This window comes from Mustelus asterias, chromosome 12 (genome assembly GCF_964213995.1).
Source record: "Mustelus asterias chromosome 12, sMusAst1.hap1.1, whole genome shotgun sequence".
Classification (NCBI taxonomy): domain Eukaryota; kingdom Metazoa; phylum Chordata; class Chondrichthyes; order Carcharhiniformes; family Triakidae; genus Mustelus; species Mustelus asterias.
In genome coordinates this window covers 40,543,411-40,555,487 of record NC_135812.1, presented here as the reverse complement: position 1 = coordinate 40,555,487, position 12,077 = coordinate 40,543,411, and the positions used below count along the sequence as shown (strand labels likewise).

The following is a 12,077-nucleotide window of genomic DNA, read 5'->3' as shown; positions in this document are numbered from 1 at the left end:
CAAGAGCTATATCTAATGTCTTCTTGAAGTCACACAATGTTTTGGTCTCAACTACTTTCTGTGGCAGTGAATTCCAGGTTCACCACTCTTTGGGTAACAAATTTCTCCCCACCTCAGTCCTAAAAGGTTTATCGCTTATCCTCAACTATGACCCCTAGCTCTAGACTCCCCCACTATCGGGAACATTCTTTCTGAATCTACCCTGTCTAATCCTGTTAGAATTTTAAGAGGACATAGACAAGCTGGTGGAATTGGTTGGCACATAGCAGATAAAATTTAATACACAGGCATGTGATGTTATGGGCAGATTTTGATTGGAAGAATGAGGAGTAGCAATACAAAAAGGGAACAATTCTAAAGGGGGTGCAAGAACAGAGAGGCTTGAGGGTGTACTCTTTTGAAAAAAAAAATCAAAAAATCAGGAATAAGTGGCGGGGGGGGGGAGTTAACAGCCTTTGATAAGGTTACAAAGAATCAAAACTTCAAAGAAGACTTAACTAACTAAATGAGAATGCCATTTCCAAGAGGGATGATGCACCTGTGACACCCACAGGCCTTGGAAGGCCTGGAGCAGGCCTAAGGGTATATGTTTACAAAAAAATGAAGGTGGAAGACCAGAGGTGGGCTGATCTTACCGCTCATCACGGCAGTTGATCAGTGTGGTGAACTGGTAAGATCAAGCGAGAGATGAAAAACTGGGTTTGCGCCTGGTTTCTCGCCTCTCGCGATCTTGCTGACCTATAATCTGCCTCATGCCCGAGAAGGGTGCGAGACTGAATTAAATATTCATGAGGTGATTTTAATATAATTAATGAGTCCCGGATGCAATCGTCTGGGCTCACTTGCCTTAATGACCTCGCCGGTGGAGGTCCTCACCGGCGAGGATCACGTATGGTCCCAACTAACAGGTACCTGACGTAACGGCCTCTCCGGTAGAATCGGAGGCCATTGAGGCCCTCCCAAGTGATCAGGGGGCAGGGGTGGGTAGTGGTCCTTGGGCAGTGCCAGTTTGGTACTGCTTGCCTTGGACCCTGGCAGTTTGAGCCTAGCACCCTGGCAGTGCCCACTTGGTATGGATAGTGCCAAGGGGGCAGGGCCATAATGGGGTTGGAGCAATGACAGGGAGGCGGGGGGGGATTTCTTTGCATCAGGGATTGGCTCGGGCAGCGATGTCTGCTGCGGGGGGGGGGGGGGGGGGGTGTGTTGGGGGTGAGTGACAGATCACTCATACACAGTGCACTAGGAAATCGGACAACCTACGCAATGGCACCCCAACAGCTGGCTTCCTGGCGTGAATAGTCTCCACCCACTCCCCCTCTGGCAAGAATCACATTTTGCCTCATGTTATTTTGTAAGTGCCATACGATTGCATCTGGGAGCTCACCCTAAAAATGGGTGCGATTCTCTCCCATTTTCACACTCATTTGGCACTTCGAATTTAAGGTGATTGGCTATAGAACCAATGGTGACATAAGGAAAACCTTTTTTATGCAGTACGTGGTTAAGATTAAGAATGCACTACCTGAAAACATGGTGGAGGTAGTTACGTTCAGGGCTTTCAAAAGGGAATTGGATAATTACCTAGAGAGAAAGGAATTGCAGGGTTATGAGGAAAAAGTGGAGTATTTAGACTAGATGAGTTGCTTTTGAAGAGTGGTGGAATGAAATGGCCACATGCCTTGTTCTGCGCGATAACAATTCTACGATTGTATGGTTTTAATAAGTGATTGCAAATAGAGTGAGTGGAAATTTTGGCACATTTTTGTGAATATTGTACCACAAGAAACAACGATGCATGTAACATTGCAAGTTTAATTCAGGGAGTTTGGAAGAAATGTAGACTACTATCTTATGAAGGAATTAACCAAAAGAATAAGGAGCAATGAGACAACAGATGTATTAAATTACTTTATCCGATGAGTCAAAGTATATTTATTTGAAGTCCTCGGCTCTCAATTTTGTCATCTTTCCTTCTGCCTGCTGACTAGCCTGTCCCACATCGTCTCTTTCATATGCACCCTTATAATACTGTGGTGAGGCAGGCTCTTCCATCTCTTCTTTATGATCATCATCCTTAGGTTACAGAAGCGGTGAGTCTCTTTCTTCATTGTGATGTTATGCAATATTCAGCATGCTACAATAAGTCTTTATTTTCTTGCTTAGCAGTATTGCAAAGTTTGACTGGATCTTTCCAGACATCCAATCAAGATTTGAGAATACTCATAAATCCACTGCATGGCATTTCTTGTGGAAACATTCACCTAATCATATCAGTTTGTCTGTGAAGTTACAGGCCAAAATTTGACATTGCTCTGGTCGGTGCATGCTGGCGTCGGAAGCTCACCTGCCAGTAAGTAAGTGGGCAATCAGGCCCATTAAGGTGTCAATTAAAATTGATTTCGAGTAGCCTGTCTACTTTTATAGTTTTTAACTTTTATAACTTTTATAGTTGGCAGGCAAGCCAACTGGCCTCCATATTTTAGCTACAAGCTTGATCCAGGGCTGAAATAAAAATTAATAAGATGTCTGTGGACTGAGGTTTTCTGAGTTTTGCTGTCAGGTATTCGAATGTGCTGCCTAGACAGTTTTTTTTCATTTTTTTATCACATTTAATTTTTAGAGACCTGCCTCTCCCTGAGACATTACTGCAACAGCTGTCTGTCTTTAGGGAGCCCATTAGAAGTGCCAGCCTGCCTCCTCCCTTTTCTTGGTGTCTGCACTCTGCCCAACCACCTTGGCAGCGCTGTACCTTTCCCAGCCCGTTAATTGGCCAGCCAGCATGAAATCGTGTTCCGGTGCTGACTGTGGCCAGAAACGCATTTTACGCCAAAGGTAAGGGTACAAAGGTAAGGGTAGCCCTGATCACAATTAACCATCTTGATGCATGCCTCCAAGCTATATGAATGGTACTATTCCACGATGAAGCATCAATCCAGTTTCTTAGATATCTAGTATTCACATGTTTGACAAAGTAATTAGAATCTCAAACTAGCTGGATATTGTTAGAATATAGGCTTTCCTCCACCCTATGCCCATAACCCCACGCATTTACCATGGTTAATCCACCTAACCTACACATCTTTGGACACTAATGGGCATTTTAGCATGCCCATCCACCTAACCTGCATATCTTTGGACTGGGAGGAAACTGGAGCACCCAGACGAAACCCACGAAGACAGGGGGAGAATGTGCAAACTCCACACAAACAGTCACCCATGGCCAGAATTGAACCCGGGTCCCTGGCAGAAGTGCTAACCATTGTGCTACCGTGCTGCCCACAATACGTGGGTGCCCACAATCAGATACCATCAGTGAACAAGGGTAGGGAATTATTTTATTTATTTCAATTTGAAAGAATCTTTTAAACTAAAAGGGTTTAGTTGCAGCAGGAGAGCACAAAGCTGTGGTTTGCTCTTCTTGCTCTATGTGGGAGGCTGGGCACATTTCCAGTGCCCGGGGCCAGCATGTGTGCAGGAAGTGTGGCCACCTGCAGCTCCTGGAAGCTCGTGTTTCGGAGCTGGAATGGGGATACTGTGGAGCATCTGCGAGTCTGAAAGCATTGTGGATCGTACATTTAAAGAGGTGGTCACACTGCAGCTGAAGGGATTTGAAGGAAGGGAATTGGTGACCACCAGGCAGTTCAAAAGATGAAGGCAGGTAGTTCAAGAGTCCCTGGGGTCCCGTTCACAAATTGGTATTGCATTTTGGAGCCTGATGAGGGCACTGGTTCCCCCAGGGAGTGCAGAAAGAGCCAAGCTTTTGGCACCACAAGCAGCCTGTCTGTACAGGGGGGGGGGGGGGGGGGGGGCAGGGTAATAGTAATAGGGGATTCTGTAGTCAGGGGTACAGATAGGCACTACTGCGCTACTGTGGCCGTCAATGTGACTCCAGGATGGAATGTTGCCTCCCTGGTGCTCGGGTCCGGGATGTCACTGAACAACTGCAGGGCATTCTGAAGGGAGAGGGTGATAAGACAGAGGTCGTGGTACATGTTTGTACCAATGACATAGGTAGAAAGATAGATGAGGTCTTGCATCAGAATTAGGCAGTAGACTAAAAAGCAAGACCTCTCGGGTTGTACTCTTGAGATTACTCCCAGTGCCACCTACTATGGAGCACAGAAATAGGAGGATAGTGCAGATGAATGCGTGGCTTAAGAGTTGGTGCAGGATGGAGGATTTTAGATTCCTGGATCACTGAGATCATTTCTGGGGAAGGTGGGACCTATGCAATCAGGACAGTCTACATCTGAACCAGAACAGGACCAACATCCTTGCGGGACATTTTGCGAGTGCTGTTAGGAGGAGTTCAAACTAATTTGGCAGAGGATGGGACACAGACTGTTAGCAGAATAAGGGCACAGAATCGTACAGTAAAACAAACAAGTCAGAGGGGGTGCAGCTGTATTAAGTTTCATGGTAGTAAGACCAGGCTGGATGGCCTCTACTTTAACGCCAGGAGTAGTGCAGGTAAAATGGATGAGTTAAGGGTAATGATTGACACGTGAAAGTGTGATATCGTAGCCATCACAGTGACATGGCTAAAGGAAGGGCATGATTGGCAACTCAACATTCTGGGATATAGAGTCTTCAGGTGAGACAGAGGAGGGAGTAAAAGAGAAGGAGGCATTGTATTATTAGTTAAGGAGTCAGTTACTGCAGTAAGGAGTGATGTTATCTTGGAGGGGGCATTAAATGACACTTTGTGAGTAGAGCTTAGGTATAAAAAAGGGGGAGCCTTGTTAGGTGTTTATTATAGACCCCCAGATAGTCAGAGGGATATTGAGGAGCAAATATGTGCTCAATTTGTGGAGTTGTGTAAAAACAATAACAATAACAGTAGGGTGATTATATTCGGTGATTTCAACTTTCCCAACATTAACTGGGATACCCATAGTGTTAAGGGCTTGGATGGAGCACATTTCTTGAAATGTGTACAGGAAAACTTTTTAGATCAATATGTAGAGGGTCCAACAAAGGAAGGAACTATGCTGGACCTAATTCTGGGGAATGACGCCGGACAGGTGGTTGAGGTGGTCAGTGATAGCGATCATAACATGGTACGATTTAAGCTTGTTATGGACAAGGAAATAGACAAGCTGTAAAAAAAAATGGATTGGAGGAGAGCGGATTTTAGTAAAATAAGACTGGATATGGCCAAGGTAGACTGGGAACAGCTACTAACGGGAAAATCTACAGAAAAGTATTGGGGGGCATTGAATAGGGAGGGTGCAAGCCCAGCATGTTCCCTTAGAGTAATGGGTAGGAATAACAAGCCCAGAGAAGCATGGATGATCAGAGATATTCAGGATACAATGAGAAGGAAAAGAAAGGCTTTTAAAAAGTAAAAGGGGAGCAAATCAGTGGAGGCATTAGTGAGATATAGAAAGTGCAGGCTGGAGCTTAAGAAAATGTTGCAAAGTTGAGTAGAGTAATTGTAAATTGGTGTTTGTCAAAATGTAAAATGCTGGGGAAAATGCATTGCATGGTCCCTTTAAAAGATGGTGCTTTTTGTTAGATTGTAACCGGTGACAACTTTGTATTGTATGTAATGTGACCAATGGCAACAAGATGTAAGGGTCAGCTGACCCAGTAAACCATGGAACCAATTACAGAGTGATGTAATAGTCAGCTGACCAGCTGATTCACTATAAATAAGGAACTATGTAGAATTGTGGAAAGCTTGGAGTGGCCCAGGGTGAGGTCCCAGGTTTGGAGTAATGATATTTCTTTATTAAACCCTTTCTTTGATTTATAAGTTGGAGTAAGTTTGGTTGTATTTTCATCAACCGCATTTTGAAGAGTTCCTTCTGAAGAAACACTTTTTATGTGCTTAGAAAGTAAAAAAAAAATGCAAGTACATACAGAGTACCCAAAATTAAACATTTGTATTGAAGACCAAGCAGCAGTGTTACCAAGACAACAGGCTTTTGAATTTAGCTAATCAATTTGAATCAGAACAGGGTTTTGAATTTAGCCAATCAGTTTGAATCAGGCACTTGGCTACCATCAGCCTATTAAATTTAAATCTGATGGTTTTGGGAACCTAGGACCAATCCTATTGTGGGGATATTGATATGTCATCACAGGTATAAAAGGAAGGGGGGGGGGGGAGTGGGACAAGGGAGGAGAGCAACTGCCATAGCTCTTAGCTCAAAGCTTCATCTAGATAGCAAAGATGCCATAGAAGAAAGAAGAAGGAAGAAAAAAGAATCAACAGAGAAGGCCCAGAGTATTCTGGAAGGCACAAAACCTGGTTGTAATTTAGAGAGTGACTAAAATTATTTTTTTTGTAAATTAATGGGAATTGTATTCGTTGGAACAGCATTCCATTAGAATCATAAGAACATAAGAAATAGGAGCAGGAGTAGGCCATCTAGCCCCTTGAGCCTGCCCCGCCATTCAACAAGATCATGGCTGATCTGAAGCGAATCAGTTCCACTTACCCGCCTGCTCCCCATATCCCTTAATTCCCTTATCGATCAGAAATCTATCTACCCGTGATTTAAACATATTCAACGAGGTAACCTCCACCACTTCAATGGGCAGAGAATTCCAGAGATTCACTACCCTCTGAGAGAAGAAGTTTCCCCTCAACTCTGTTCTGAACCGGCCCTCACTTATTTTGAGGCTGTGCCCTCTAGTTCTGGTTTCCCTTCTAAGTGGAAAGAATCTCTCTACCTCTACCCTATCCAGCCCCTTCATTATCTTATATGTCTCTATAAGATCACCCCTCAGCCTTCTAAACTCCAACAAGTACAGACCCAATCTGTTTAATCTCTCCTCATAAGCTACACCCCTCATCTCCGGTATCAACCTGGTGAACCTTCTCTGCACTCCCTCCAAGGCCAATATATCCTTTCGCAAGTAAGGGGACCAAAACTGCACTCACTACTCCAGTTGCGGCCTCACCAGTGCCTTGTATAGTTGCAGCAAGACCTCCCTGTTTTTATATTCTATCCCCCTTGCGATAAAGGCCAACATTCCATTTGCCTTCTTGACCACCTGCTGTCCCTGCAGACTGAGTTTTTGCGATTCGTGCACAAGGACCTCCAGGTCCCTCTGCACAGTAGCATGATGTAATTTTTCTCCATTTAAATAATATTCCAATTTACTATTATTTCTTCCAAACTGGATAACCTCACATTTGCCAACGTTATATTCCATCTGCCAGATCCTCGCCCACTCGCTCAGCCTATCCAAATCTCTCTGCAGACTTTCCGCGTCCTCCACGCAATTCGCTTTCCCACTCATCTTCGTGTCATCAGCAAACTTTGATACCCTACACTCAGTCCCCTTCTCCAGATCATCTATGTAAATGGTAAACAGTTGAGGCCCCAGCACCGATCCCTGCGGCACGCCACTGGTCACCAACTGCCAACCAGAAAAGCATCCATTTATTCCAACTCTCTGCTTCCTGTTAGATAGCCAATCCCCAATCCACGCCAACACCTTACCCCCAACTCCGTGTACCCCAATCTTTTGCAGTAACCTTTTGTGAGGCACCTTATCGAATGCCTTCTGGAAATCTAAAAACACCACATCCACCGGTTCCCCTCTGTCAACCGCACTAGTCACATCTTCATAAAAATCCAGTAAATTCGTCAAACATGACTTTCCCTTCATGAATCCATGCTGCGTCTGCTTGATCGAACCATTCTTATCCAGGTGCTCTGCTATTTCCTCTTTAATGATGGACTCCAGCATCTTCCCAACTACGGACGTTAAGCTAACCGGCCTGTAGTTACCCGCCTTTTGTCTACTTCCTTTTTTAAACAGCGGCATAACAGTAGCTGTTTTCCAATCAGCCGGCACTACCCCAGAGTCCAGCGAATTTTGATAAATAACTACTAATGCATCTGCTATTACGTCAGCCATTTCTTTCAGTACCCTGGGATGCATTCCATCCGGGCCCAGGGACTTGTCTACCTTCAGTCCCATTAGTCTACCAAGCACTACCTCTTTAGTAACAGTAATTGTATTAAGGACCTCACCTCCCACCAACTCTCGATCTCTAATATTCGGTAAACTATTTGTGTCTTCCACCGTGAAGACCGACACAAAGAACTTATTTAAAGTCTCAGCCATTTCCTCGTTTTCCACTATTAAATCCCCCCTCTCGTCCTCCAGGGGTCCAACAATCACTCTAGCCACTCTATTCCTTTTTATATATTTGTAAAAACTTTTACTATCATTTTTTATATTTTGAGCTAGTTTAGTTTCATAATCTATCTTTCCTTTCTTAATCGCTTTCTTAGTCGTTCTTTGTTGTTTTTTAAAGCTTTCCCAATCCACTAATTCTCCACTATTTTTGGCCACTCTGTACGCATCTATTTTTATTTTAATACTCTCCTTTATTTCCTTCATTATCCACGTCTGGTTATCCCTTTTCTTACAGTCCTTCTTTATCACCAGAATATATTTTTGCTGAGTACTTAAAAAAATCTCCTTAAAAATCCTCCACTGTTCCTCAGCTGTCCTACCTACCAGTCTGCTCGTCCAGTCTACATTAGCCAATTCCGCCCTCATCCTATCGTACTCCCCTCTGTTCAATCATGTTTTATTCGGTTTGTTAATAGTTTAGTTAGCTTGTTCATTGTTAGTTAGGTAAATAAATTGTTACTTGTTGACTTTAAACAGAGTGTCAGGGAGTTATTTTGATTTAACCACTAAAAGTTGCTGAAGAGCAGATCATACCACTTCACACACTTTTTACAGATTATAGGGCAAGGCGATTATATGAAAACCTCTTTCAGTGGTTATGTGTTAGTTCTCAGAAGGGGGATCAACCTCTGCTTTATAACAAAAGCAATTAGGAAAGCAAAGAGGGGATATGAGAAAGTTCTCGCTGTTAAAGTAGGAAAAATCCCATGATAGTCTATAAGTACATAAATGGGAAGAGGATAACCAGGGAAAAAGTAGGGCCCATTAGAGACCAAGGGGCAATCTGTGGGTGGAGCCAGAGGACATTGATAGAGTGTTGAATGAATACTTCACTTCTGTCTTCACCCAAGAGAATGAGGACGATGGTATGGAATTCAGGGAGAGAGACTGTGAGGTTCTTGAGCAAATTGACATAGGGAAGGACAAAGTATTAGAGGTGTTGGCAGTCTTAAAAGTGGATAAATCTCCAAGTGGACATGAATTGTGTCCTAGGCTGCTGTGGGAGGCAAGGGAGGAGATTACAGGGGCTCTGACCCAAATTTTCAATTCCTCTCTAGCCAAGGGGAGGTGCCAGATGACAGCTAATGTGGTTCTGTTATTTAAGAAGGACTGTAGAAATAAACCAGGGAACTACAGACCAGAGAGTCTCAGGTCAGTGGTAGGGAAACTATTGGAGAAACTTCTGAAGGAGAGCATCTATCTCCACTTGGAGAGGCAAAGCTTGATCAGGGATAGTCGGCATGGCTTTGTCAGAGGGAGATCATGTCTAACAAATTTGATTGAATTTTTTGAGGAGGTGACCAGGTATGTAGACGAGGGTAGTGTAGTAGATGTAGGTTATACAGATTTCAGCAAAGACAAGATCCCACATGGGAGACTTGTAAAGAAGGTAAATTCACATGGGATTCAGGTTAATTTGATGAAGTGGATTCAAAATTGGCTCAGTTGTCGGAGACAGAGGGTGATGACAGAAGGCTGCTTTTGTGACTGGAAGCCAGTGTCCCGTGGCGTACCACAGGGATCTGTGTTAGGCACCCCCCTATCATTCATCATTTATATAAATGACATAGATGACTATGTGGAGGGTAGGATAAGTAAGTTTGTGGATGACGGTTGGTTAACAGTGAAGCAGAGTATCTTGGGCTACAAGAAGATATTTTTAAAGTTTATTTATTAGTGTCGCAACTAGGCTTACATTAATACTGCAATGAAGTTACTGTGAAAATCCTCTAGTCGCCACACTCAGGCGCCTGGTTGGGTACACTGTGGGAGAATTTAGCATGCACCTAACCAGCATATCTTTCAGTCTGTTGCAGGAAACCGGAGCACCCGAGGAAACCCATGCAGACACGGGGAGAATGTGCAGACTCTGCACAGATAGTGACCCATGCTGGGAATCGAACCCGTGTCCCTGGCACTGTGAGCCAGCAGTGCTAACCACTGTGCCACCCGATAGACGGAATGGTCAAATGGGCAGATAAGTGGGCGATGGAATTTAACCCTGAAAAGTGTGAGGTGATACACTTTGGAAGGAGTAATTTGACAAGAAGTACACAATGAATGGTAGGACACCAGGAAGTTCCGTGGAACAAAGGGACCTTGGTGTGTTTGTTCACAGATCTCTGAAAGCGGAAGGGCATATTAGTAGGGTGGTGAAAAAGACAGATGGGACACTTGCCTTTATCAATTGAGACATAGTTTACAAAAGCAGGGAAGTCATGTTGGAGTTGTATAGAACTTGGCGAGGCAACAAGTAGAGTACTGTGTGCAGTTCTGGTCGCCACATTATAGGAAGGATGTGATTGCACTGGAGGGAGTGCAGGACAGTTCTCCTTAGTTGAAGGGTCAGTCACGAAGGAACATAGGTTCAAGGTGAGGGGCAGGAGGTTTAGGGGGGAATGTGAGGAAAAATTATTTTTCCCAAAGGATGTTGACGATCTGGAATGTGCTACCTGGGAGAGTGGTAGAGGCAGGTTGCCTCTCATCTTTTAAAAAGTATCTGGATGAGCACTTGGCATATCATAACATTTAGGGCTATGGGCTAAGTGCTGTCAGATGCGATTCGGTGGAAGTTCAGGTGTTTCTAATGTGTCGTTGCAGACTCGATGGGCCTCTTCTGCGCGCTATGATTCTACGAACATCCTGAATAAATGGTGAGCAGCTGCCTTATAAATATGGCGAAGGTAATCTGATGTTGCTTCAAAGGTGGAAAGAAATTTCAAACAATGGTGGCCTTGACTGGTACATTTGATGCTGTTCCCTTAGACGATTGGGCTGCAGATCTTCAGCCAACAGTTGAGATATTTCACCAGTAACCACCAGGGGAAACGCATGCTACTGAGGCATTGGCAGTTAGAAAGGCAGGATTTTCCTGTAGGCTCCTGAACCCTGCCATCTGGCTAAATTGCAAGTCAGAAGTTGGCACTGTATGGGAAACACCACCATTAACCCCTGCTCTCAATCTTCTTTAAGAGCATTTAAGAGCATTAAAATGGGGTCAGAGTGGGAAAACATTTGGGAAGCACTGATATATCCTGTCAAGCCCTTCATAATCTTGTATGAGATTATTCTTCTGAAGGCTAAAGAATATAGACCGAATTTACCAGCTTCTCATCATAGGACAAGCTTCTCATCACAGGGACTAATCTAGTGAACATGTACTGCCTTCAATTTAATATTTATATATGGAGACCAAAACTGCACACAGTATTCGCGGTGTTCTCTCTCCAAATCCCAGTATAATTGTAACAATATTTTATTTCTGCACTCTGATCCCCTTGCAATAAAGGTTAGCATCACATTAGCCTTCCTAATTGCATGTTGTACCTGTGTGTCAACTTTCAAGTTACTCTGAACATCAACATTTACAAAAGTTTCATGCCTTTTAGAAAATAGTCTGCTTTTCTCCAGTTCCCCATATTATATTCAATCTACCATCTTGTTGTCCACTCATCTAATTTGCCTATATCTATTTGCAGCTTCACTGTGTCCTCACAATTTACATTTAGACCTAGTTTTGTCTCACCAGAAACCTTACATGCATAATTCTCTGCCCTTTTGTCTCAGTCACTAATATAGGTTGTAAATAGTTGAGGTCCCAGCATTCATCCTTGTGGCACTCCATTGTCAAAGCCTACCTACTTAAAAATGCCACATTTATCTGTACTCTTTGTTTCCTGTCAGCTAACCAATCCTCTATTATCCCCAATTCCATGAGCCCTTATCTTGCAATATTAAACTTCTGTGTAATACCTTTTCAAATGAATTTTGGAAATCCATGTATACTACATCTATTGGTTTTCTTTTACCTACCCTGCAAGTTCCATCCTCAAAAAACTTCTGATAAATCTGTCAAACACTATTTTCCTTTGATAAAACTATATTGACTTTGTCTGATCATACTATGCTTTTCT

General features: G+C 43.5%; 1 protein-coding gene across 1 annotated transcript in view; it reads right to left on the bottom strand.

The window, feature by feature from the left end:
• tmem132e (transmembrane protein 132E) overlaps nt 1-12,077 on the bottom strand; it is a 735,345-nt gene that overhangs the window by 420,939 nt on the left and 302,329 nt on the right. The gene's annotated exons all lie outside the window — the stretch shown is intronic.